The sequence below is a fragment of the Taudactylus pleione genome, unplaced genomic scaffold (assembly GCF_031769625.1).
Source record: "Taudactylus pleione unplaced genomic scaffold, aTauple2 ptg000542l, whole genome shotgun sequence".
NCBI classification, from domain to species: Eukaryota; Metazoa; Chordata; class Amphibia; order Anura; family Myobatrachidae; genus Taudactylus; species Taudactylus pleione.
This window is the reverse complement of record NW_028284944.1, coordinates 485,161-510,261: the sequence shown is the minus strand read 5'-3', so window position 1 is coordinate 510,261 and position 25,101 is coordinate 485,161. Positions and strand designations below refer to the sequence as shown.

The following is a 25,101-nucleotide window of genomic DNA, read 5'->3' as shown; positions in this document are numbered from 1 at the left end:
TGAATCTGTCACCTGGGTCACTGCTCTTTGGGTTTGGCTCCGGGTCACCACTTGAACGAAGCGTGTCACCAGTCCCTGTCCCAGATCATTCCCGAGGATGACCTTGGCTGGTAGCCCCTTGAGTACTCCGACCTCCACGATTCCTTGATCAGCTCCCCAGTTGAGATGTATCTTGGCGACGGGGATATCGGTCTGTTGTCCCCCGGCGGTGGCAATTTGTACATACTGTCCAGGAATCACCCGGGAGGTGGGAATCAGGTCTGACTCAATCAATGTGAGTGAGGCCCCAGAATCTCGTAGGCCCTGTACCCGCTGGTCCTCTACCAACACAGGCTGTAAGTGCCCCTGCATATTCTGAGGAGTTGCCAGCTCCTCCCCCAGAACCAGGTCTACAATATACACCCCATCCATCATCTCGGCCGCATCTGACTGGATGACCTCCTCGCAATAATCCTCCATGGGGTAACATACCACAGAGACTGGGGCCGGTCTAGCCCCAGGGAATGGCCCTCACGTGCGTGGACAGTCCCTCAACAAGTGTCCTGGTTGATTGCAGCGGTAGCACTTCCGAGGTTCTGGGTTAGCCACTTTGAATCTGGGTGGTTGATAAGAAATGTTTTTGATAGGGCCTCCTTTACTACTATCATTTATGCGTGGTTCTCTGTCAGGGAGCTTCTCCGCTCGTGGGGTTCTTGTACCACCTGTTGCACTGAAGACTCTCCATTGGGGACGGTTAGCTATATATTCTTCAGCCCATTCTGCAGCTTGTTCAGGCGTGCTGGGCTTCCGGTCTGCGACCCACTCCCGTATCTCTGGTGCCATCTTAATCATTAGTTGTTCTACCACAATTAGGTTGATGATCTGCTCCACGGTAGAGGCCTGTCTACCCTCGAGCCATTTTCCACAAGCTTGCCGTAGCGGACTGGCAAACTCTTGGTAGGAAGCAGTCCCACTTTTGCTCAGTGTCCTGAATTTGAGACGATAAGATTCTGCAGTGATCTGAAACTTAGCCAGCAATGCCTTCTTTATGTAGGTGTAGATTCCACATTCCTGGGAAGTTAGAGCCCTGTAGGCTTCCAAAGCCCTACCGGTGAGACTTGGCCCCAAGTACTTGGGCCATTCAGCTGGCTCTATCCCGTGCACTCCCATGAGAATCTCAAAGATCTGCAGGTGAGTGTCAATGTCAGTTTCATTCTCTCGAAATGTGGGAACATCCTTAAATCCCAAGCGCCGCTTCTCTTGCTCAGCCCCTCTGGGCGACAGCACAGTTCCGCTGCTAGTAGGGATTTGTACCCCTAATATTGCTTGGATCACTCCAGCTCTCTCTTGTGTAGTTGCACTTTCACCTAGCGCCCCCAGCCAGCTCTGTAGTAGGGCGGGAGTAGCGGTGGTTGACTCGGGTAACCGACTGGAAGTGCTTCCACTGCCTGTCGGCCCTTCTTCATCATCACTGAGGTGGTCGGGATCCTCTGGGTGTGCACGATCCCACTCCAACAACCGTAGTACCAGAATCTCCCGGGTGTCAGTCACATTATAAGCAATTCCCTTCATCCTGCAAAATCCTTGCAGGTGCGGTTTCCGGGCTGTCCGGTAAAACTTCTCCTGCTCTCTCATGACGTTTTCAATTTGGCCGCCGGTTGCAACTGCTGACTGACTCTCCATGCTGATATTCTCTGGTATTAGCGTGGCTTCTACTCACTCCCCTGGAATTACTGCAGGAACTGTGTGACATCCCACCACTGCCACCAAATGTGAGGATACCGGGTGTCCTGGGTATCCTGGGGTTCAGGGATCACACAGTGGAGCAGGTTATAATGAAGGAATGATGAACTTTATTCATGGAGACACAGAAATCCAGCAAACAGTAAGCAGGGTTATATCATTACAGTCCACTCAGAGTTCAGCAAAGTCTTTTCCAGCTGCTGTATATCTCTTCCCTACCTGGCCAGCAATGTCAGATGTAGCAGGGCACACAGAGCTGCTCTATATCTAAAGACACTGAGAGGGGACAACACCCCAACCTTCAGAGTCACACTGTACTCACACACTACCCCACAATTCCCCTTGCTGCACCACCCTACTTCCCTCTCTCTCACACATTGGTGGGCTCAGCTGTCAGTCTTTGCAGAGAGGAAGGAGGAGGGCTTTGTAACAGGAACACACCTTTGCTGTCTGCTGCTGGCAAACTTCCTGTATGAGACTTATGCAGACTGAGGGCTTCAATTTAAGAACACAGAACTGGGTCATAACTCTTTTCAACATGCAGGCAAGTCCTAGAAGTCCTTTTCCCTTGTCTCCTCACATCTATGAGTTAGGCCACTGAGCCAGACTATACCTCTAACCAGCAACCCCACTATAACTACAGTATGTGCAGAGCACCTATGAGTTAGGCCACTGAGCCAGCCTATACCTCTAACCAGCAACCCCACTATAACTACAGTATGTGCAGAGCACCTATGAGTTAGGCCATTGAGCCAGCCTATACCTCTAACCAGCAACCCCACTATAACTACAGCATGTGCAGAGCACCTATGAGTTAGGCCACTGAGCCAGCCTATACCTCTAACCAGAAACCACACTATAACTACAGTATGTGCAGAGCACCTATGAGTTAGGCCACTGAGCCAGCCTATACCTCTAACCAGCAACCCCACTGTAACGACAGCATGTGCAGAGCACCTATGAGTTATTCCACTGAGCCAGCCTATACCTCTAACCAGCAACCCCACTATAACTACAGTATGTACAGAGCACCTATGAGTTATTCCACTGAGCCAGCCTATACCTCTAACCAGCAACCCCACTATAACTACAGTATGTGCAGAGCACCTATGAGTTATTCCACTGAGCCAGCCTAAACCTCTAACCAGCAACCCCACTATAACTACAGTATGTGCAGAGCATCTATGAGTTATTCCACTGAGCCAGCCTATACCTCTAACCAGCAACCCCACTATAACTACAGTATGTGCAGAGCACCTATGAGTTAGGCCACTGAGCCAGCCTATACCTCTAACCAGCAACCCCACTATAACTACAGTATGTGCAGAGCATCTATGAGTTATTCCACTGAGCCAGCCTATACCTCTAACCAGTAACCCCACTATAACTACGGTATGTGCAGAGCACCTATGAGTTATTCCACTGAGCCAGCCTATACCTCTAACCAGCAACCCCACTATAACTACAGTATGTGCAGAGCACCTATGAGTTAGGCCACTGAGCCAGCCTATACCTCCAACCAGCAACCCCACTATAACTACAGTATGTGCAGAGCACCTATGAGTTAGGCCACTGAGCCAGCCTATACCTCTAACCAGCAACCCCACTATAACTACAGCATGTGCAGAGCACCTATGAGTTAGGCCACTGAGCCAGCCTATACCTCTAACCAGCAACCCCACTATAACTACAGTATGTGCAGAGCACCTATGAGTTAGGCCACTGAGCCAGCCTATACCTCTAACCAGAAACCACACTATAACTACAGTATGTGCAGAGCACCTATGAGTTAGGCCATTGAGCCAGCCTATACCTCTAACCAGCAACCCCACTATAACTACAGCATGTGCAGAGCACCTATGAGTTAGGCCACTGAGCCAGCCTATACCTCTAACCAGAAACCACACTATAACTACAGTATGTGCAGAGCACCTATGAGTTAGGCCACTGAGCCAGCCTATACCTCTAACCAGCAACCCCACTGTAACGACAGCATGTGCAGAGCACCTATGAGTTATTCCACTGAGCCAGCCTATACCTCTAACCAGCAACCCCACTATAACTACAGTATGTACAGAGCACCTATGAGTTATTCCACTGAGCCAGCCTATACCTCTAACCAGCAACCCCACTATAACTACAGTATGTGCAGAGCACCTATGAGTTATTCCACTGAGCCAGCCTAAACCTCTAACCAGCAACCCCACTATAACTACAGTATGTGCAGAGCATCTATGAGTTATTCCACTGAGCCAGCCTATACCTCTAACCAGCAACCCCACTATAACTACAGTATGTGCAGAGCACCTATGAGTTAGGCCACTGAGCCAGCCTATACCTCTAACCAGCAACCCCACTATAACTACAGTATGTGCAGAGCATCTATGAGTTATTCCACTGAGCCAGCCTATACCTCTAACCAGTAACCCCACTATAACTACGGTATGTGCAGAGCACCTATGAGTTATTCCACTGAGCCAGCCTATACCTCTAACCAGCAACCCCACTATAACTACAGTATGTGCAGAGCACCTATGAGTTAGGCCACTGAGCCAGCCTATACCTCCAACCAGCAACCCCACTATAACTACAGTATGTGCAGAGCACCTATGAGTTAGGCCACTGAGCCAGCCTATACCTCTAACCAGCAACCCCACTATAACTACAGCATGTGCAGAGCACCTATGAGTTAGGCCACTGAGCCAGCCTATACCTCTAACCAGCAACCCCACTATAACTACAGTATGTGCAGAGCACCTATGAGTTAGGCCACTGAGCCAGCCTATACCTCTAACCAGAAACCACACTATAACTACAGTATGTGCAGAGCACCTATGAGTTATTCCACTGAGCCAGCCTATACCTCTAACCAGTAACCCCACTATAACTACAGTATGTGCAGAGCACCTATGAGTTAGGCCACTGAGCCAGCCTATACCTCTAACCAGCAACCCCACTATAACTACAGCATGTGCAAAGCACCTATGAGTTAGGCCACTGAGCCAGCCTATACCTGTAACCAGAAACCCCACTATAACTACAGTATGTGCAGAGCACCTATGAGTTAGGCCACTGAGCCAGCCTATACCTCTAACCAGCAACCCCCCTGTAACGACAGCATGTGCAGAGCACCTATGAGTTATTCCACTGAGCCAGCCTATACCTCTAACCAGCAACCCCACTATAACTACGGTATGTGCAGAGCACCTATGAGTTATTCCACTGAGCCAGCCTAAACCTCTAACCAGCAACCCCACCATAACTACAGTATGTGCAGAGCACCTATGAGTTATTCCACTGAGCCAGCCTATACCTCTAACCAGTAACCCCACTATAACTACAGTATGTGCAGAGCACCTATGAGTTAGGCCACTGAGCCAGACTATACCTCTAACCAGCAACCCCACTATAACTACGGTATGTGCAGAGCACCTATGAGTTATTCCACTGAGCCAGCCTATACCTCTAACCAGCAACCCCACTATAACTACAGTATGTGCAGAGCACCTATGAGTTAGGCCACTGAGCCAGCCTATACCTCTAACCAGCAACCCCACTATAACTACAGTATGTGCAGAGCACCTATGAGTTATTCCACTGAGCCAGCCTAAACCTCTAACCAGCAACCCCACTATAACTACAGTATGTGCAGAGCATCTATGAGTTATTCCACTGAGCCAGCCTATACCTCTAACCAGTAACCCCACTATAACTACGGAATGTGCAGAGCACCTATGAGTTATTCCACTGAGCCAGCCTATACCTCTAACCAGCTACCCCACTATAACTACAGTATGTGCAGAGCACCTATGAGTTAGGCCACTGAGCCAGCCTATACCTCTAACCAGCAACCCCACTATAACTACAGTATGTGCAGAGCACCTATGAGTTAGGCCACTGAGCCAGCCTATACCTCTAACCAGAAACCCCACTATAACTACAGCATGTGCAGAGCACCTATGAGTTAGGCCACTGAGCCAGCCTATACCTGTAACCAGCAACCCCACTATAACTACAGTATGTGCAGAGCACCTATGAGTTAGGCCACTGAGCCAGCCTATACCTCTAACCAGCAACCCCACTGTAACGACAGCATGTGCAGAGCACCTATGAGTTATTCTATTGAGCCAGCCAATACCTCTAACCAGCAACCCCACTATAACTACGGTATGTGCAGAGCACCTATGAGTTATTCCACTGAGCCAGCCTAAACCTCTAACCAGCAACCCCACCATAACTACAGTATGTGCAGAGCACCTATGAGTTATTCCACTGAGCCAGCCTATACCTCTAACCAGTAACCCCACTATAACTACAGTATGTGCAGAGCACCTATGAGTTAGGCCACTGAGCCAGCCTATACCTCTAACCAGCAACCCCACAATAACTACAGCATGTGCAGAGCACCTATGAGTTAGGCCACTGAGCCAGCCTATACCTGTAACCAGCAACCCCACTATAACTACAGTATGTGCAGAGCACCTATGAGTTAGGCCACTGAGCCAGCCTATACCTCTAACCAGCAACCCCACTGTAACGACAGCATGTGCAGAGCACCTATGAGTTATTCCACTGAGCCAGCCTATACCTCTAACCAGCAACCCCACTATAACTACGGTATGTGCAGAGCACCTATGAGTTATTCCACTGAGCCAGCCTAAACCTCTAACCAGCAACCCCACCATAACTACAGTATGTGCAGAGCACCTATGAGTTATTCCACTGAGCCAGCCTATACCTCTAACTAGCAACCCCACTATAACTACAGTATGTGCAGAGCACCTATGAGTTAGGACACTGAGCCAGCCAATACCTCTAACCAGCAACCCCATTATAACTACAGTATGTACAGAGCACCTATGAGTTATTCCACTGAGCCAGCCTATACCTCTAACCAGCAACCCCACTTTAACTACAGTATGTGCAGAGCATCTATGAGTTAATCCACTGAGCCAGCCTACACCTCTAACCAGCAACCCCACTATAACTACAGTATGTGCAGAGCACCTATGAGATAGGACACTGAGCCAGCCTATACCTCTAACCAGGAACTCCACTATAACTACAGCATGTGCAGAGCACCTATGAGTTATTCCACTAAGCCAGCCTATACCTCTACACAGCAACCCCACTATAACTACAGTATGTACAGAGCTCCTATGAGTTATTCCACTAAGCCAGCCTATACCTCTAACCAGCAACCCCACCATACCTACAGTATGTACAGAGCACCTATGAGTTATTCCACTGAGCCAGCCTATACCTCTAACCAGCAACACCACTATAACTACAGTATGTGCAGAGCACCTATGAGTTAGGACACTGAGCCAGCCTATACCTCTAACCAGCAACCCCACTATAACTACAGTATGTGCAGAGCACCTATGAGTTAGGACACTGAGCCAGCCTATACCTCTAACCAGCAACCCCACTATAACTACAGTATGTGCAGAGCACCTATGAGTTAGGACACTGAGCCAGCCTATACCTCTAAACAGCAACCCCACTATAACTACAGTATGTACAGAGCACCTATGAGTTATTCCACTGAGCCAGCCTATACCTCTAGTCAGCAACCCCACTGTAACTACAGTATGGGCAGAGCACCTATGAGTTATTCCACTGAGCCAGCCTATACCTCTAACCAGGAACCCCACTATAACTACAGTATGTGCAGAGCATCTATGAGTTAGCCACTGAGCCAGCCTATAACTCTGACCAGCAACCCCACTATAACTACAGTAAGTGCAGAGCATCTATGAGTTAGCCACTGAGCCAGCCTATTCCTCTAACCAGCAACTCCGCTATAACTACAGTATGTGCAGAGCACCTATGAGTTAGGCCACTGAGCCAGCCTATACCTCTAACCAGCAACCCCACCATAACTACAGTATGTGCAGAGCACCTATGAGTTAGGCCACTGAGCCAGCCTATACCTCTAACCAGCAACCCCACCATAACTACAGTATGTGCAGAGCACCTATGAGTTAGGCCACTGAGCCAGCCTATACCTCTAACCAGCAACCCCACTATAACTACAGTATGTACAGAGCACCTATGAGTTAGGCCACTGAGACAGCCTATACCTCTAACCAGCAACCCCACTATAACTACAGTATGTGCAGAGCATCTATGAGTTATTCCACTGAGCCAGCCTATACCTCTAACCAGCAAACCCACTATAACTACAGTATGTACAGAGCACCTATGAGTTAGGCCACTGAGACAGCCTACACCTCTAACCAGCAACCCCACTATAACTACAGTATGTGCAGAGCACCTATGAGTTATTCCACTGAGCCAGCCTATACCTCTAACCAGCAACCCCACTATAACTACAGTATGTGCAGAGCACCTATGAGTTAGGCCACTGAGCCAGCCTATACCTCTAACCAGCAACCCCACTATAACTACAGTATGTGCAGAGCACCTATGAGTTATTCCACTAAGCCAGCCTATACCTCTAACCAGCAACCCCACCATCACTACAGTATGTGCAGAGCATCTATGAGTTATTCCACTGAGCCAGCCTATACTTCTAACCAGCAAACCCACTATAACTACAGTATGTACAGAGCACCTATGAGTTAGGCCACTGAGACAGCCTATACCTCTAACCAGCAACCCCACTATAACTACAGTATGTGCAGAGCACCTATGAGTTATTCCACTAAGCCAGCCTATACCTCTAACCAGCAACCCCACCATCACTACAGTATGTGCAGAGCATCTATGAGTTATTCCACTGAGCCAGCCTATACCTCTAACCAGCAAACCCACTATAACTACAGTATGTACAGAGCACCTATGAGTTAGGCCACTGAGATAGCCTATACCTCTAACCAGCAACACCACTATAACTACAGTATGTGCAGAGCACCTATGAGTTATTCCACTGAGCCAGCCTATACCTCTAACCAGCAACCCCACTGTAACTACAGTATGTGCAGAGCACCTATGAGTTAGGCCACTGAACCAGCCTATACCTCTAACCAGTAACCCCACTATAACTACAGTATGTGCAGAGCACCTATGAGTTAGGCCACTGAGACAGCCTATACCTCTAACCAGCAACCCCACTATAACTACAATATGTACAGAGCACCTATGAGTTAGGCCACTGAGACAGCCTATACCTCTAACCAGCAACCCCACTATAACTACAGTATGTGCAGAGCACCTATGAGTTAGGCCACTGAGACAGCCTATTCCTCTAACCAGCAACCCCACTATAACTACAGTATGTACAGAGCACCTATGAGTTAGGCCACTGAGACAGCCTATTCCTCTAACCAGCAACCCCACCATAACTGCAGTATGTGCAGAGCATCTATGAGTTATTCCACTGAGCCAGCCTATACCTCTAACCAGTAACCCCACTATAACTACGGTATGTGCAGAGCACCTATGAGTTATTCCACTGAGCCAGCCTATACCTCTAACCAGCAACCCCACTATAACTACAGTATGTGCAGAGCACCTATGAGTTAGGCCACTGAGCCAGCCTATACCTCTAACCAGCAACCCCACTATAACTACAGCATGTGCAGAGCACCTATGAGTTAGGCCACTGAGCCAGCCTATACCTCTAACCAGCAACCCCACTATAACTACAGTATGTGCAGAGCACCTATGAGTTATTCCACTGAGCCAGCCTAAACCTCTAACCAGCAACCCCACTATAACTACAGTATGTGCAGAGCATCTATGAGTTATTCCACTGAGCCAGCCTATACCTCTAACCAGCAACCCCACTATAACTACAGTATGTGCAGAGCACCTATGAGTTAGGCCACTGAGCCAGCCTATACCTCTAACCAGCAACCCCACTATAACTACAGTATGTGCAGAGCATCTATGAGTTATTCCACTGAGCCAGCCTATACCTCTAACCAGTAACCCCACTATAACTACGGTATGTGCAGAGCACCTATGAGTTATTCCACTGAGCCAGCCTATACCTCTAACCAGCAACCCCACTATAACTACAGTATGTGCAGACCACCTATGAGTTAGGCCACTGAGCCAGCCTATACCTCTAACCAGCAACCCCACTATAACTACAGTATGTGCAGAGCATCTATGAGTTATTCCACTGAGCCAGACTATACCTCTAACCAGCAACCCCACTATAACTACGGTATGTGCAGAGCACCTATGAGTTATTCCACTGAGCCAGCCTATACCTCTAACCAGCAACCCCACTATAACTACAGTATGTGCAGAGCACCTATGAGTTATTCCACTGAGCCAGCCTAAACCTCTAACCAGCAACCCCACTATAACTACAGTATGTGCAGAGCATCTATGAGTTATTCCACTGAGCCAGCCTATACCTCTAACCAGTAACCCCACTATAACTACGGTATGTGCAGAGCACCTATGAGTTATTCCACTGAGCCAGCCTATACCTCTAACCAGCAACCCCACTGTAACTACAGTATGTGCAGAGCACCTATGAGTTATTCCACTGAGCCAGCCTATACCTCTAACTAGCAACCCCACTATAACTACAGTATGTGCAGAGCACCTATGAGTTAGGACACTGAGCCAGCCTATACCTCTAACCAGCAACTCCACTATAACTACTGAGTATGAGCAGGCATAGCTGTGAGAGTGAGTAAAGGTACTGAGTATGAGCAGGCATAGCTGTGAGAGTGAGTAAAGGTACTGAGTATGAGCAGGCAAAGCTGTGAGAGTGAGTAAAGGTACTGAGTATAAGCAGGCATAGCTGTGAGGGTGAGCAAAGGTACTGAGTATGAGCAGGCATAGCTGTGAGAGTGAGTAAAGGTACTGAGTGTGTGCAGGTATAGCTGTGAGAGTGAGTAAAGGTACTGAGTATGAGCAGGCAAAGCTGTGAGAGTGAGTAAAGGTACTGAGTATGAGCAGGCATAGCTGTGAGAGTGAGTAAAGGTACTGAGTATGAGCAGGTATAGCTGTGAGGGTGAGCAAAGGTACTGAGTATGAGCAGGCATAGCTGTGAGGGTGAGTAAAGGTACTGAGTATGAGCAGGTATAGCTGTGAGGGTGAGTAAAGGTACTGAGTATGAGCAGGTATAGCTGTGAGGGTGAGTAAAGGTACTGAGTATAAGCAGGCATAGCTGTGAGGGTGAGTAAAGGTACTGAGTATGAGCAGGCATAGCTGTGAGGGTGAGTAAAGGTACTGAGTATGAGCAGGCATAGCTGTGAGGGTGAGTAAAGGTACTGAGTATGAGCAGGTATAGCTGTGAGAGTGAGTAAAGGTACTGAGTATGAGCAGGTATAGCTGTAAGAGTGAGTAAAGGTACTGAGTATGAGCAGGCATAGCTGTGAGAGTGAGCAAAGGTACTGAGTATGAGCAGGTATAGCTGTGAGAGTGAGTAAAGGTACTGAGTATGAGCAGGTATAGCTGTAAGAGTGAGTAAAGGTACTGAGTATGAGCAAGTATAGCTGTAAGAGTGAGTAAAGGTACTGAGTATGAGCAGGTATAGCTGTGAGAGTGAGTAAAGGTACTGAGTATGAGCAGGTATAGCTGTGAGGGTGAGTAAAGGTACTGAGTATGAGTAGGTATAGCTGTGAGAGTGACCAAAGGTACTGAGTATGAGCAGGCATAGCTGTGAGAGTGAGCAAAGGTACTGAGTATGAGCAGGCATAGCTGTGAGAGTGAGCAAAGGTACTGAGTATGAGCAGGTATAGCTGTGAGAGTGAGTAAAGGTACTGAGTATGAGCAGGTATAGCAGTGAGAGTGAGCAAAGGTACTGAGTATGAGCAGGCATAGCTGTGAGAGTGAGCAAAGGTACTGAGTATGAGCAGGCATAGCTGTGAGAGTGAGTAAAGGTACTGAGTATGAGCAGGCATATAGCTGTGAGGGTGAGTAAAGGTACTGAGTATGAGCAGGTATAGCTGTGAGGGTGAGTAAAGGTACTGAGTATGAGCAGGCATAGCTGTGAGAGTGAGTAAAGGTACTGAGTATGAGCAGGTATAGCTGTGAGGGTGAGTAAAGGTACTGAGTATGAGCAGGCATAGCTGTGAGGGTGAGTAAAGGTACTGAGTATGAGCAGGCATAGCTGTGAGGGTGAGTAAAGGTACTGAGTAAGAGCAGGTATAGCTGTGAGAGTGAGTAAAGGTACTGAGTATGAGCAGGCATAGCTGTGAGAGTGAGTAAAGGTACTGAGTATGAGCAGGCATAGCTGTGAGAGTGAGTAAAGGTACTGAGTATGAGCAGGCATAGCTGTGAGGGTGAGTAAAGGTACTGAGTATGAGCAGGCATAGCTGTGAGAGTGAGTAAAGGTACTGAGTATGAGCAGGCATAGCTGTGAGGGTGAGTAAAGGTACTGAGTATGAGCAGGTATAGCTGTGAGAGTGAGCAAAGGTACCGAGTATGAGCAGGTATAGCTGTGAGAGTGAGCAAAGGTACTGAGTATGAGCAGGTATAGCTGTGAGGGTGAGTAAAGGTACTGAGTAAGAGCAGGTATAGCTGTGAGAGTGAGTAAAGGTACTGAGTATGAGCAGGCATAGCTGTGAGAGTGAGTAAAGGTACTGAGTATGAGCAGGCATAGCTGTGAGAGTGAGTAAAGGTACTGAGTAAGAGCAGGTATAGCTGTGAGAGTGAGTAAAGGTACTGAGTATGAGCAGGCATAGCTGTGAGAGTGAGTAAAGGTACCGAGTATGAGCAGGTATAGCTGTGAGAGTGAGCAAAGGTACTGAGTATGAGCAGGTATAGCTGTGAGGGTGAGTAAAGGTACTGAGTATGAGCAGGCATAGCTGTGAGAGTGAGTAAAGGTACTGAGTATGAGCAGGTATAGCTGTGAGGGTGAGTAAAGGTACTGAGTAAGAGCAGGTATAGCTGTGAGAGTGAGTAAAGGTACTGAGTATGAGCAGGCATAGCTGTGAGAGTGAGTAAAGGTACTGAGTATGAGCAGGCATAGCTGTGAGAGTGAGTAAAGGTACTGAGTATGAGCAGGCATAGCTGTGAGGGTGAGTAAAGGTACTGAGTATGAGCAGGCATAGCTGTGAGAGTGAGTAAAGGTACTGAGTATGAGCAGGCATAGCTGTGAGGGTGAGTAAAGGTACTGAGTATGAGCAGGTATAGCTGTGAGAGTGAGCAAAGGTACCGAGTATGAGCAGGTATAGCTGTGAGAGTGAGCAAAGGTACCGAGTATGAGCAGGTATAGCTGTGAGAGTGAGTAAAGGTACTGAGTATGAGCAGGTATAGCTGTGAGAGTGAGTAAAGGTACTGAGTATGAGCAGGTATAGCTGTGAGAGTGAGCAAAGGTACCGAGTATGAGCAGGTATAGCTGTGAGAGTGAGCAAAGGTACCGAGTATGAGCAGGTATAGCTGTGAGAGTGAGTAAAGGTACTGAGTATGAGCAGGTATAGCTGTGAGAGTGAGCAAAGGTACTGAGTATGAGCAGGTATAGCTGTGAGAGTGAGTAAAGGTACTGAGTATGAGCAGGCATAGCTGTGAGAGTGAGTAAAGGTACTGAGTATGAGCAGGCATAGCTGTGAGAGTGAGTAAAGGTACTGAGTATGAGCAGGCATAGCTGTGAGAGTGAGTAAAGGTACTGAGTATGAGCAGGTATAGCTGTGAGAGTGAGTAAAGGTACTGAGTATGAGCAGGCATAGCTGTGAGGGTGAGCAAAGGTACTGAGTATGAGCAGGCATAGCTGTGAGAGTGAGTAAAGGTACTGAGTATGAGCAGGCATAGCTGTGAGAGTGAGTAAAGGTACTGAGTATGAGCAGGCATAGCTGTGAGAGTGAGTAAAGGTACTGAGTATGAGCAGGCATAGCTGTGAGAGTGAGTAACGGTACTGAGTATGAGCAGGCATAGCTGTGAGAGTGAGTAAAGGTACTGAGTATGAGCAGGCATAGCTGTGAGAGTGAGTAAAGGTACTGAGTATAAGCAGGTATAGCTGTGAGAGTGAGTAAAGGTACTGAGTATGAGCAGGTATAGCCGCGAGGGTGAGCAAAGGTACTGAGTATGAGCAGGCATAGCTGTGAGAGTGAGCAAAGGTACTGAGTATGAGCAGGTATAGCTGGGAGAGTGACCAAAGGTACTGAGTATGAGCAGGTATAGCCGCGAGGGTGAGCAAAGGTACTGAGTATGAGCAGGCATAGCTGTGAGAGTGAGCAAAGGTACTGAGTATGAGCAGGCATAGCTGTGAGAGTGAGTAAAGGTACTGAGTATGAGCAGGCATAGCTGTGAGAGTGAGTAAAGGTACTGAGTATGAGCAGGCATAGCTGTGAGAGTGAGTAAAGGTACTGAGTATGAGCAGGTATAGCTGTGAGAGTGAGTAAAGGTACTGAGTATGAGCAGGCATAGCTGTGAGGGTGAGCAAAGGTACTGAGTATGAGCAGGCATAGCTGTGAGAGTGAGTAAAGGTACTGAGTATGAGCAGGCATAGCTGTGAGAGTGAGTAAAGGTACTGAGTATGAGCAGGCATAGCTGTGAGAGTGAGTAAAGGTACTGAGTATGAGCAGGCATAGCTGTGAGAGTGAGTAACGGTACTGAGTATGAGCAGGCATAGCTGTGAGAGTGAGTAAAGGTACTGAGTATGAGCAGGCATAGCTGTGAGAGTGAGTAAAGGTACTGAGTATAAGCAGGCATAGCTGTGAGGGTGAGCAATGGTACTGAGTATGAGCAGGTATAGCTGTGAGAGTGAGTAAAGGTACTGAGCATGAGCAGGCATAGCTGTGAGGGTGAGTAAAGGTACTGAGTATGAGCAGGCATAGCTGTGAGAGTGAGTAAAGGTACTGAGTATGAGCAGGCATAGCTGTGAGAGTGAGTAAAGGTACTGAGTATGAGCAGGTATAGCTGTGAGAGTGAGGAAAGGTACAGAGTATGAGCAGGCATAGCTGTGAGAGTGAGTAACGGTACTGAGTATGAGCAGGCATAGCTGTGAGAGTGAGTAAAGGTACTGAGTATGAGCAGGCATAGCTGTGAGAGTGAGTAAAGGTACTGAGTATGAGCAGGCATAGCTGTGAGAGTGAGTAACGGTACATAGTATGAGCAGGTACAGCTGTGAGAGTGAGTAAAGGTACTGAGCATGAGCAGGCATAGCTGTGAGAGTGAGTAACGGTACATAGTATGAGCAGGTATAGCTGTGAGAGTGAGTAAAGGTACTGAGCATGAGCAGGCATAGCTGTGAGGGTGAGTAAAGGTACTGAGTATGAGCAGGCATAGCTGTGAGGGTGAGTAAAGGTACTGAGTATGAGCAGGCATTGCTGTGAGAGTGAGTAAAGGTACTGAGTATGAGCAGGTATAGCTGTGAGAGTGAGTAAAGGTACTGAGTATGAGCAGGCATAGCTGTGAGAGTGAGTAACGGTACAGAGTATGAGCAGGTATAGCTGTGAGAGTGAGTAAAGGTACTGAGTATGAGCAGGCATAGCTGTGAGAGTGAGTAACGGTACAGAGTATGAGCAGGTATAGCTGTGAGAGTGAGTAAAGGTACTGAGTATGAGCAGGCATAGCATAGCTGTGAGAGTGAGTAAAGGTACTGAGTATGAGCAGGCATAGCTGTGAGAGTGAGTAACGGTACAGAGTATGAGCAGGTATAGCTGTGAGAGTGAGTAACGGTACTGAGTATGAGCAGGCATAGCTGTGAGAGTGAGTAACGGTACAGAGTATGAGCAGGCATAGCTGTGAGAGTGAGTAAAGGTACTGAGTATGAGCAGGCATAGCTGTGAGAGTGAGTAAAGGTACTGAGTATGAGCAGGCATAGCTGTGAGAGTGAGTAACGGTACAGAATATGAGCAGGTATAGCTGTGAGAGTGAGTAAAGGTACTGAGTATGAGCAGGCATAGCTGTGAGAGTGAGTAACGGTACAGAATATGAGCAGGTATAGCTGTGAGAGTGAGTAAAGGTACTGAGTATGAGCAGGCATAGCTGTGAGAGTGAGTAACGGTACAGAATATGGGCAGGTATAGCTGTGAGGGTTAGTAAAGGTACTGAGTATGAGCAGGCATAGCTGTGAGAGTGAGTAAAGGTACTGAGTATGAGCAGGCATAGCTGTGAGAGTGAGTAAAGGTACTGAGTATGAGCAGGTATAGCTGTGAGAGTGAGTAAAGGTACTGAGTATGAGTAGGCAGAGCTGTGAGAGTGAGTAACGGTACTGAGTATGAGCAGGTATAGTTGTGAGAGTGACCAAAGGTACTGAGTATGAGCAGGTATAGCTGTGAGAGTGAGTAAATGTACTGAGTATGAGCAGGTATAGCTGTGAGAGTGAGTAAAGGTACTGAGTATGAGCAGGCATAGCTGTGAGAGTGAGCAAAGGTACTGAGTATGAGCAGGCATAGCTGTGAGAGTGAGTAAAGGTACTGAGTATGAGCAGGCATATAGCTGTGAGGGTGAGTAAAGGTACTGAGTATGAGCAGGTATAGCTGTGAGGGTGAGTAAAGGTACTGAGTATGAGCAGGTATAGCTGTGAGAGTGAGTAAAGGTACTGAGTATGAGCAGGTATAGCTGTGAGGGTGAGTAAAGGTACTGAGTATGAGCAGGCATAGCTGTGAGGGTGAGTAAAGGTACTGAGTATGAGCAGGCATAGCTGTGAGAGTGAGTAAAGGTACTGAGTATGAGCAGGCATAGCTGTGAGAGTGAGTAAAGGTACTGAGTATGAGCAGGCATAGCTGTGAGGGTGAGTAAAGGTACTGAGTATGAGCAGGCATAGCTGTGAGAGTGAGTAAAGGTACTGAGTATGAGCAGGCATAGCTGTGAGGGTGAGTAAAGGTACTGAGTATGAGCAGGTATAGCTGTGAGAGTGAGCAAAGGTACCGAGTATGAGCAGGTATAGCTGTGAGAGTGAGCAAAGGTACCGAGTATGAGCAGGTATAGCTGTGAGAGTGAGTAAAGGTACTGAGTATGAGCAGGTATAGCTGTGAGAGTGAGTAAAGGTACTGAGTATGAGCAGGTATAGCTGTGAGAGTGAGCAAAGGTACCGAGTATGAGCAGGTATAGCTGTGAGAGTGAGCAAAGGTACCGAGTATGAGCAGGTATAGCTGTGAGAGTGAGTAAAGGTACTGAGTATGAGCAGGTATAGCTGTGAGAGTGAGCAAAGGTACTGAGTATGAGCAGGTATAGCTGTGAGAGTGAGTAAAGGTACTGAGTATGAGCAGGCATAGCTGTGAGAGTGAGTAAAGGTACTGAGTATGAGCAGGCATAGCTGTGAGAGTGAGTAAAGGTACTGAGTATGAGCAGGCATAGCTGTGAGAGTGAGTAAAGGTACTGAGTATGAGCAGGTATAGCTGTGAGAGTGAGTAAAGGTACTGAGTATGAGCAGGCATAGCTGTGAGGGTGAGCAAAGGTACTGAGTATGAGCAGGCATAGCTGTGAGAGTGAGTAAAGGTACTGAGTATGAGCAGGCATAGCTGTGAGAGTGAGTAAAGGTACTGAGTATGAGCAGGCATAGCTGTGAGAGTGAGTAAAGGTACTGAGTATGAGCAGGCATAGCTGTGAGAGTGAGTAACGGTACTGAGTATGAGCAGGCATAGCTGTGAGAGTGAGTAAAGGTACTGAGTATGAGCAGGCATAGCTGTGAGAGTGAGTAAAGGTACTGAGTATAAGCAGGTATAGCTGTGAGAGTGAGTAAAGGTACTGAGTATGAGCAGGTATAGCCGCGAGGGTGAGCAAAGGTACTGAGTATGAGCAGGCATAGCTGTGAGAGTGAGCAAAGGTACTGAGTATGAGCAGGTATAGCTGGGAGAGTGACCAAAGGTACTGAGTATGAGCAGGTATAGCCGCGAGAGTGAGCAAAGGTACTGAGTATGAGCAGGCATAGCTGTGAGAGTGAGCAAAGGTACTGAGTATGAGCAGGCATAGCTGTGAGAGTGAGTAAAGGTACTGAGTATGAGCAGGCATAGCTGTGAGAGTGAGTAAAGGTACTGAGTATGAGCAGGCATAGCTGTGAGAGTGAGTAAAGGTACTGAGTATGAGCAGGTATAGCTGTGAGAGTGAGTAAAGGTACTGAGTATGAGCAGGCATAGCTGTGAGGGTGAGCAAAGGTACTGAGTATGAGCAGGCATAGCTGTGAGAGTGAGTAAAGGTACTGAGTATGAGCAGGCATAGCTGTGAGAGTGAGTAAAGGTACTGAGTATGAGCAGGCATAGCTGTGAGAGTGAGTAAAGGTACTGAGTATGAGCAGGCATAGCTGTGAGAGTGAGTAACGGTACTGAGTATGAGCAGGCATAGCTGTGAGAGTGAGTAAAGGTACTGAGTATGAGCAGGCATAGCTGTGAGAGTGAGTAAAGGTACTGAGTATAAGCAGGCATAGCTGTGAGGGTGAGCAATGGTACTGAGTATGAGCAGGTATAGCTGTGAGAGTGAGTAAAGGTACTGAGCATGAGCAGGCATAGCTGTGAGGGTGAGTAAAGGTACTGAGTATGAGCAGGCATAGCTGTGAGAGTGAGTAAAGGTACTGAGTATGAGCAGGCATAGCTGTGAGAGTGAGTAAAGGTACTGAGTATGAGCAGGTATAGCTGTGAGAGTGAGGAAAGGTACAGAGTATGAGCAGGCATAGCTGTGAGAGTGAGTAACGGTACTGAGTATGAGCAGGCATAGCTGTGAGAGTGAGTAAAGGTACTGAGTATGAGCAGGCATAGCTGTGAGAGTGAGTAAAGGTACTGAGTATGAGCAGGCATAGCTGTGAGAGTGAGTAACGGTACATAGTATGAGCAGGTACAGCTGTGAGAGTGAGTAAAGGTACTGAGCATGAGCAGGCATAGCTGTGAGAGTGAGTAACGGTACATAGTATGAGCAGGTATAGCTGTGAGAGTGAGTAAAGGTACTGAGCATGAGCAGGCATAGCTGTGAGGGTGAGTAAAGGTACTGAGTATGAGCAGGCATAGCTGTGAGGGTGAGTAAAGGTACTGAGTATGAGCAGGCATTGCTGTGAGAGTGAGTAAAGGTACTGAGTATGAGCAGGTATAGCTGTGAGAGTGAGTAAAGGTACTGAGTATGAGCAGGCATAGCTGTGAGAGTGAGTAACGGTACAGAGTATGAGCAGGTATAGCTGTGAGAGTGAGTAAAGGTACTGAGTATGAGCAGGCATAGCTGTGAGAGTGAGTAACGGTACAGAGTATGAGCAGGTATAGCTGTGAGAGTGAGTAAAGGTACTGAGTATGAGCAGGCATAGCATAGCTGTGAGAGTGAGTAAAGGTACTGAGTATGAGCTGGCATAGCTGTGAGAGTGAGTAACGGTACAGAGTATGAGCAGGTATAGCTGTGAGAGTGAGTAACGGTACTGAGTATGAGCAGGCATAGCTGTGAGAGTGAGTAACGGTACAGAGTATGAGCAGGCATAGCTGTGAGAGTGAGTAAAGGTACTGAGTATGAGCAGGCATAGCTGTGAGAGTGAGTAAAGGTACTGAGTATGAGCAGGCATAGCTGTGAGAGTGAGTAACGGTACAGAATATGAGCAGGTATAGCTGTGAGAGTGAGTAAAGGTACTGAGTATGAGCAGGCATAGCTGTGAGAGTGAGTAACGGTACAGAATATGAGCAGGTATAGCTGTGAGAGTGAGTAAAGGTACTGAGTATGAGCAGGCATAGCTGTGAGAGTGAGTAATGGTACAGAATATGGGCAGGTATAGCTGTGAGGGTTAGTAAAGGTACTGAGTATGAGCAGGCATAGCTGTGAGAGTGAGTAAAGGTACTGAGTATGAGCAGGCATAGCTGTGAGAGTGAGTAAAGGTACTGAGTATGAGCAGGTATAGCTGTGAGAGTGAGTAAAGGTACTGAGTATGAGTAGGCAGAGCTGTGAGAGTGAGTAACGGTACTGAGTATGAGCAGGTATAGTTGTGAGAGTGAGCAAAGGTACTGAGTATGAGCAGGCATAGCTGTGAGAGTGAGTAAAGGTACTGAGTATGAGCAGGTATAGTTGTGAGAGTGAGCAAAGGTAGTGAGTATGAGCAGGCATAGCTGTGAGTGAGCAAAGGTACAGAGTATGAGCAGGTATAGTTGTGAGAGTGAGCAAAGGTACTGAGTATGAGCAGGCATAGCTGTGAGAGTGAGTAAAGGTACTGAGTATGAGCAGGCATAGCTGTGAGAGTGAGTAACGGTACTGAGTATGAGCAGGCATAGCTGTGAGAGTGAGTAAAGGTATTGAGTATGAGCAGGCATAGCTGTGAGAGTGAGTAACGGTAGAGAGTATGAGCAGGTATAGCTGTGAGGGTGAGTAAAGGTACTGAGTATGAGCAGGTATAGCTGTGAGAGTGAGCAAAGGTACCTAGTATGAGCAGGTATAGCTGTGAGAGTGAGTAACGGTAGAGAGTATGAGCAGGTATAGCTGTGAGGGTGAGTAAAGGTACTGAGTATGAGCAGGTATAGCTGTGAGGGTGAGCAAAGGTACTGAGTATGAGCAGGTATAGCTGTGAGAGTGAGCAAAGGTACAGAGTATGAGCAGGTATAGCTGTGAGAGTGAGTTAAGGTACTGAGTATGAGCAGGCATAGTTGTGAGAGTGAGTAAAGGTACTGAGTATGAGCAGGTATAGCCGCGAGGGTGAGCAAAGGTACTGAGTATGAGCAGGCATAGCTGTGAGGGTGAGTAAAGGTACTGAGTATGAGCAGGTATAGCTGTGAGAGTGAGTAAAGGTACTGAGTATGAGCAGGTATAGCTGTGAGGGTGAGTAAAGGTACTGAGTATGAGCAGGTATAGCTGTGAGAGTGAGTAAAGGTACTGAGTATGAGCAGGTATAGCTGTGAGGGTGAGCAAAGGTACTGAGTATGAGCAGGCATAGCTGTGAGAGTGAGTAAAGGTACTGAGTATGAGCAGGCATAGTTGTGAGAGTGAGTAAAGGTACTGAGTATGAGCAGGTATAGCTGTGAGAGTGAGTAAAGGTACTGAGTATGAGCAGGCATAGCTGTGAGAGTGAGTAAAGGTACTGAGTATGAGCAGGTATAGCCGCGAGGGTGAGGAAAGGTACTGAGTATGAGCAGTTATAGCTGTGAGAGTGAGTAAAGGTACTGAGTATGAGCAGGTCTAGCTGTGAGAGTGAGTAAAGGTACAGAGTATGAGCAGGCATAGCTGTGAGGGTGAGTAAAGGTACTGAGTATGAGCAGGTATAGCTGTGAGAGTGAGTAAAGGTACAGAGTATGAGCAGTTATAGCTGTGAGAGTGACCAAAGATACTGAGTATGAGCAGGTATAGCTGTGAGGGTGAGTAAAGGTACTGAGTATGAGCAGGTATAGCTGTGAGGGTGAGTAAAGGTACTGAGTATGAGCAGGTATAGCTGTGAGAGTGAGCAAAGGTACTGAGTATGAGCAGGTATAGCTGTGAGGGTGAGTAAAGGTACTGAGTATGAGCAGGCATAGTTGTGAGAGTGAGTAAAGGTACTGAGTATGAGCAGGCATAGGTGTGAGAGTGAGTAAAGGTACTGAGTATGAGCAGGCATAGGTGTGAGAGTGAGTAAAGGTACTGAGTATGAGCAGGTATAGCCGCGAGGGTGAGCAAAGGTACTGAGTATGAGCATGTATAGCTGTGAGAGTGAGCAAAGGTACTGAGTATGAGCAGGTATAGCTGTGAGAGTGAGTAAAGGTACTGAGTATGAGCAGGTATAGCCGCGAGGGTGAGTAAAGGTACTGAGTATGAGCAGGTATAGCTGTGAGAGTGAGTAAAGGTACTGAGTATGAGTAGGCATAGCTGTGAGAGTGAGCAAAGGTACAGAGTATGAGCAGGCATAGCTGTGAGAGGGAGTAAAGGTACTGAGTATGAGCAGGCATAGCTGTGAGAGTGAGTAACGGTACAGAGTATGAGCAGGTATAGCTGTGAGGGTGAGTAAAGGTACTGAGTATGAGCAGGCATAGCTGTGAGAGTGAGTAAAGGTACTGAGTATGAGCAGGTATAGCTGTGAGGGTGAGCAAAGGTACTGAGTATGAGCAGGTATAGCTGTGAGAGTGAGTAAAGGTACTGAGTATGAGCAGGCATAGTTGTGAGAGTGAGTAAAGGTACTGAGTATGAGCAGGTATAGCCGCGAGGGTGAGGAAAGGTACTGAGTATGAGCAGTTATAGCTGTGAGAGTGAGTAAAGGTACTGAGTATGAGCAGGCATAGCTGTGAGAGTGAGCAAAGGTACTGAGTATGAGCAGGTATAGCTGTGAGGGTGAGTAAAGGTACTGAGTATGAGCAGGTCTAGCTGTGAGGGTGAGTAAAGGTACTGAGTATGAGCAGGTCTAGCTGTGAGGGTGACCAAAGGTACTGAGTATGAGCAGGCATAGCTGTGAGGGTGAGTAAAGGTACTGAGTATGAGCAGGTATAGCTGTGAGAGTGAGTAAAGGTACTGAGTATGAGCAGGTCTAGCTGTGAGGGTGACCAAAGGTACTGAGTATGAGCAGGCATAGCTGTGAGGGTGAGTAAAGGTACTGAGTATGAGCAGGCATTGCTGTGAGAGTGAGTAAAGGTACTGAGTATGAGCAGGTATAGCTGTGAGGGTGACCAAAGGTACTGAGTATGAGCAGGCATAGCTGTGAGGGTGAGTAAAGGTACTGAGTATGAGCAGGCATTGCTGTGAGAGTGAGTAAAGGTACTGAGTATGAGCAGGTATAGCTGTGAGAGTGAGGAAAGGTACAGAGTATGAGCAGGCATAGCTGTGAGAGTGAGTAACGGTACTGAGTATGAGCAGGCATAGCTGTGAGAGTGAGTAAAGGTACTGAGTATGAGCAGGCATAGCTGTGAGAGTGAGTAAAGGTACTGAGTATGAGCAGGCATAGCTGTGAGAGTGAGTAACGGTACATAGTATGAGCAGGTACAGCTGTGAGAGTGAGTAAAGGTACTGAGCATGAGCAGGCATAGCTGTGAGAGTGAGTAACGGTACATAGTATGAGCAGGTATAGCTGTGAGAGTGAGTAAAGGTACTGAGCATGAGCAGGCATAGCTGTGAGGGTGAGTAAAGGTACTGAGTATGAGCAGGCATAGCTGTGAGGGTGAGTAAAGGTACTGAGTATGAGCAGGCATTGCTGTGAGAGTGAGTAAAGGTACTGAGTATGAGCAGGTATAGCTGTGAGAGTGAGTAAAGGTACTGAGTATGAGCAGGCATAGCTGTGAGAGTGAGTAACGGTACAGAGTATGAGCAGGTATAGCTGTGAGAGTGAGTAAAGGTACTGAGTATGAGCAGGCATAGCTGTGAGAGTGAGTAACGGTACAGAGTATGAGCAGGTATAGCTGTGAGAGTGAGTAACGGTACTGATTATGAGCAGGTATAGCTGTGAGAGTGAGTAAAGGTACTGAGTATGAGCAGGTATAGCTGTGAGAGTGAGTAACGGTACAGAGTATGAGCAGGCATAGCTGTGAGAGTGAGTAACGGTACAGAATATGAGCAGGTATAGCTGTGAGAGTGAGTAAAGGTACTGAGTATGAGCAGGTATAGCTGTGAGGGTGAGCAAAGGTACTGAGTATGAGCAGGCATAGCTGTGAGAGTGAGTAAAGGTACTGAGTATGAGCAGGCATAGTTGTGAGAGTGAGTAAAGGTACTGAGTATGAGCAGGTATAGCTGTGAGAGTGAGTAAAGGTACTGAGTATGAGCAGGCATAGCTGTGAGAGTGAGTAAAGGTACTGAGTATGAGCAGGTATAGCCGCGAGGGTGAGGAAAGGTACTGAGTATGAGCAGTTATAGCTGTGAGAGTGAGTAAAGGTACTGAGTATGAGCAGGTCTAGCTGTGAGAGTGAGTAAAGGTACAGAGTATGAGCAGGCATAGCTGTGAGGGTGAGTAAAGGTACTGAGTATGAGCAGGTATAGCTGTGAGAGTGAGTAAAGGTACAGAGTATGAGCAGTTATAGCTGTGAGAGTGACCAAAGATACTGAGTATGAGCAGGTATAGCTGTGAGGGTGAGTAAAGGTACTGAGTATGAGCAGGTATAGCTGTGAGGGTGAGTAAAGGTACTGAGTATGAGCAGGTATAGCTGTGAGAGTGAGCAAAGGTACTGAGTATGAGCAGGTATAGCTGTGAGGGTGAGTAAAGGTACTGAGTATGAGCAGGCATAGTTGTGAGAGTGAGTAAAGGTACTGAGTATGAGCAGGCATAGGTGTGAGAGTGAGTAAAGGTACTGAGTATGAGCAGGCATAGGTGTGAGAGTGAGTAAAGGTACTGAGTATGAGCAGGTATAGCCGCGAGGGTGAGCAAAGGTACTGAGTATGAGCATGTATAGCTGTGAGAGTGAGCAAAGGTACTGAGTATGAGCAGGTATAGCTGTGAGAGTGAGTAAAGGTACTGAGTATGAGCAGGTATAGCCGCGAGGGTGAGTAAAGGTACTGAGTATGAGCAGGTATAGCTGTGAGAGTGAGTAAAGGTACTGAGTATGAGTAGGCATAGCTGTGAGAGTGAGCAAAGGTACAGAGTATGAGCAGGCATAGCTGTGAGAGGGAGTAAAGGTACTGAGTATGAGCAGGCATAGCTGTGAGAGTGAGTAACGGTACAGAGTATGAGCAGGTATAGCTGTGAGGGTGAGTAAAGGTACTGAGTATGAGCAGGCATAGCTGTGAGAGTGAGTAAAGGTACTGAGTATGAGCAGGTATAGCTGTGAGGGTGAGCAAAGGTACTGAGTATGAGCAGGTATAGCTGTGAGAGTGAGTAAAGGTACTGAGTATGAGCAGGCATAGTTGTGAGAGTGAGTAAAGGTACTGAGTATGAGCAGGTATAGCCGCGAGGGTGAGGAAAGGTACTGAGTATGAGCAGTTATAGCTGTGAGAGTGAGTAAAGGTACTGAGTATGAGCAGGCATAGCTGTGAGAGTGAGCAAAGGTACTGAGTATGAGCAGGTATAGCTGTGAGGGTGAGTAAAGGTACTGAGTATGAGCAGGTCTAGCTGTGAGGGTGAGTAAAGGTACTGAGTATGAGCAGGTCTAGCTGTGAGGGTGACCAAAGGTACTGAGTATGAGCAGGCATAGCTGTGAGGGTGAGTAAAGGTACTGAGTATGAGCAGGTATAGCTGTGAGAGTGAGTAAAGGTACTGAGTATGAGCAGGTCTAGCTGTGAGGGTGACCAAAGGTACTGAGTATGAGCAGGCATAGCTGTGAGGGTGAGTAAAGGTACTGAGTATGAGCAGGCATTGCTGTGAGAGTGAGTAAAGGTACTGAGTATGAGCAGGTATAGCTGTGAGGGTGACCAAAGGTACTGAGTATGAGCAGGCATAGCTGTGAGGGTGAGTAAAGGTACTGAGTATGAGCAGGCATTGCTGTGAGAGTGAGTAAAGGTACTGAGTATGAGCAGGTATAGCTGTGAGAGTGAGGAAAGGTACAGAGTATGAGCAGGCATAGCTGTGAGAGTGAGTAACGGTACTGAGTATGAGCAGGCATAGCTGTGAGAGTGAGTAAAGGTACTGAGTATGAGCAGGCATAGCTGTGAGAGTGAGTAAAGGTACTGAGTATGAGCAGGCATAGCTGTGAGAGTGAGTAACGGTACATAGTATGAGCAGGTACA

The 25,101-nt window shown here is 47.4% G+C and overlaps 1 long non-coding RNA gene across 1 annotated transcript in view; it reads left to right on the top strand.

Moving 5' to 3' along the window:
• The first annotated feature begins 2,151 nt into the window (after positions 1-2,151).
• LOC148500849 (uncharacterized) overlaps positions 2,152-25,101 on the top strand; it is a 162,679-nt gene continuing 139,729 nt past the window's right edge. The window contains exon 1 of the long non-coding RNA XR_015870113.1: positions 2,152-2,266. This is a non-coding gene — a long non-coding RNA (uncharacterized LOC148500849). The remainder of the gene's footprint in view (positions 2,267-25,101) is intronic.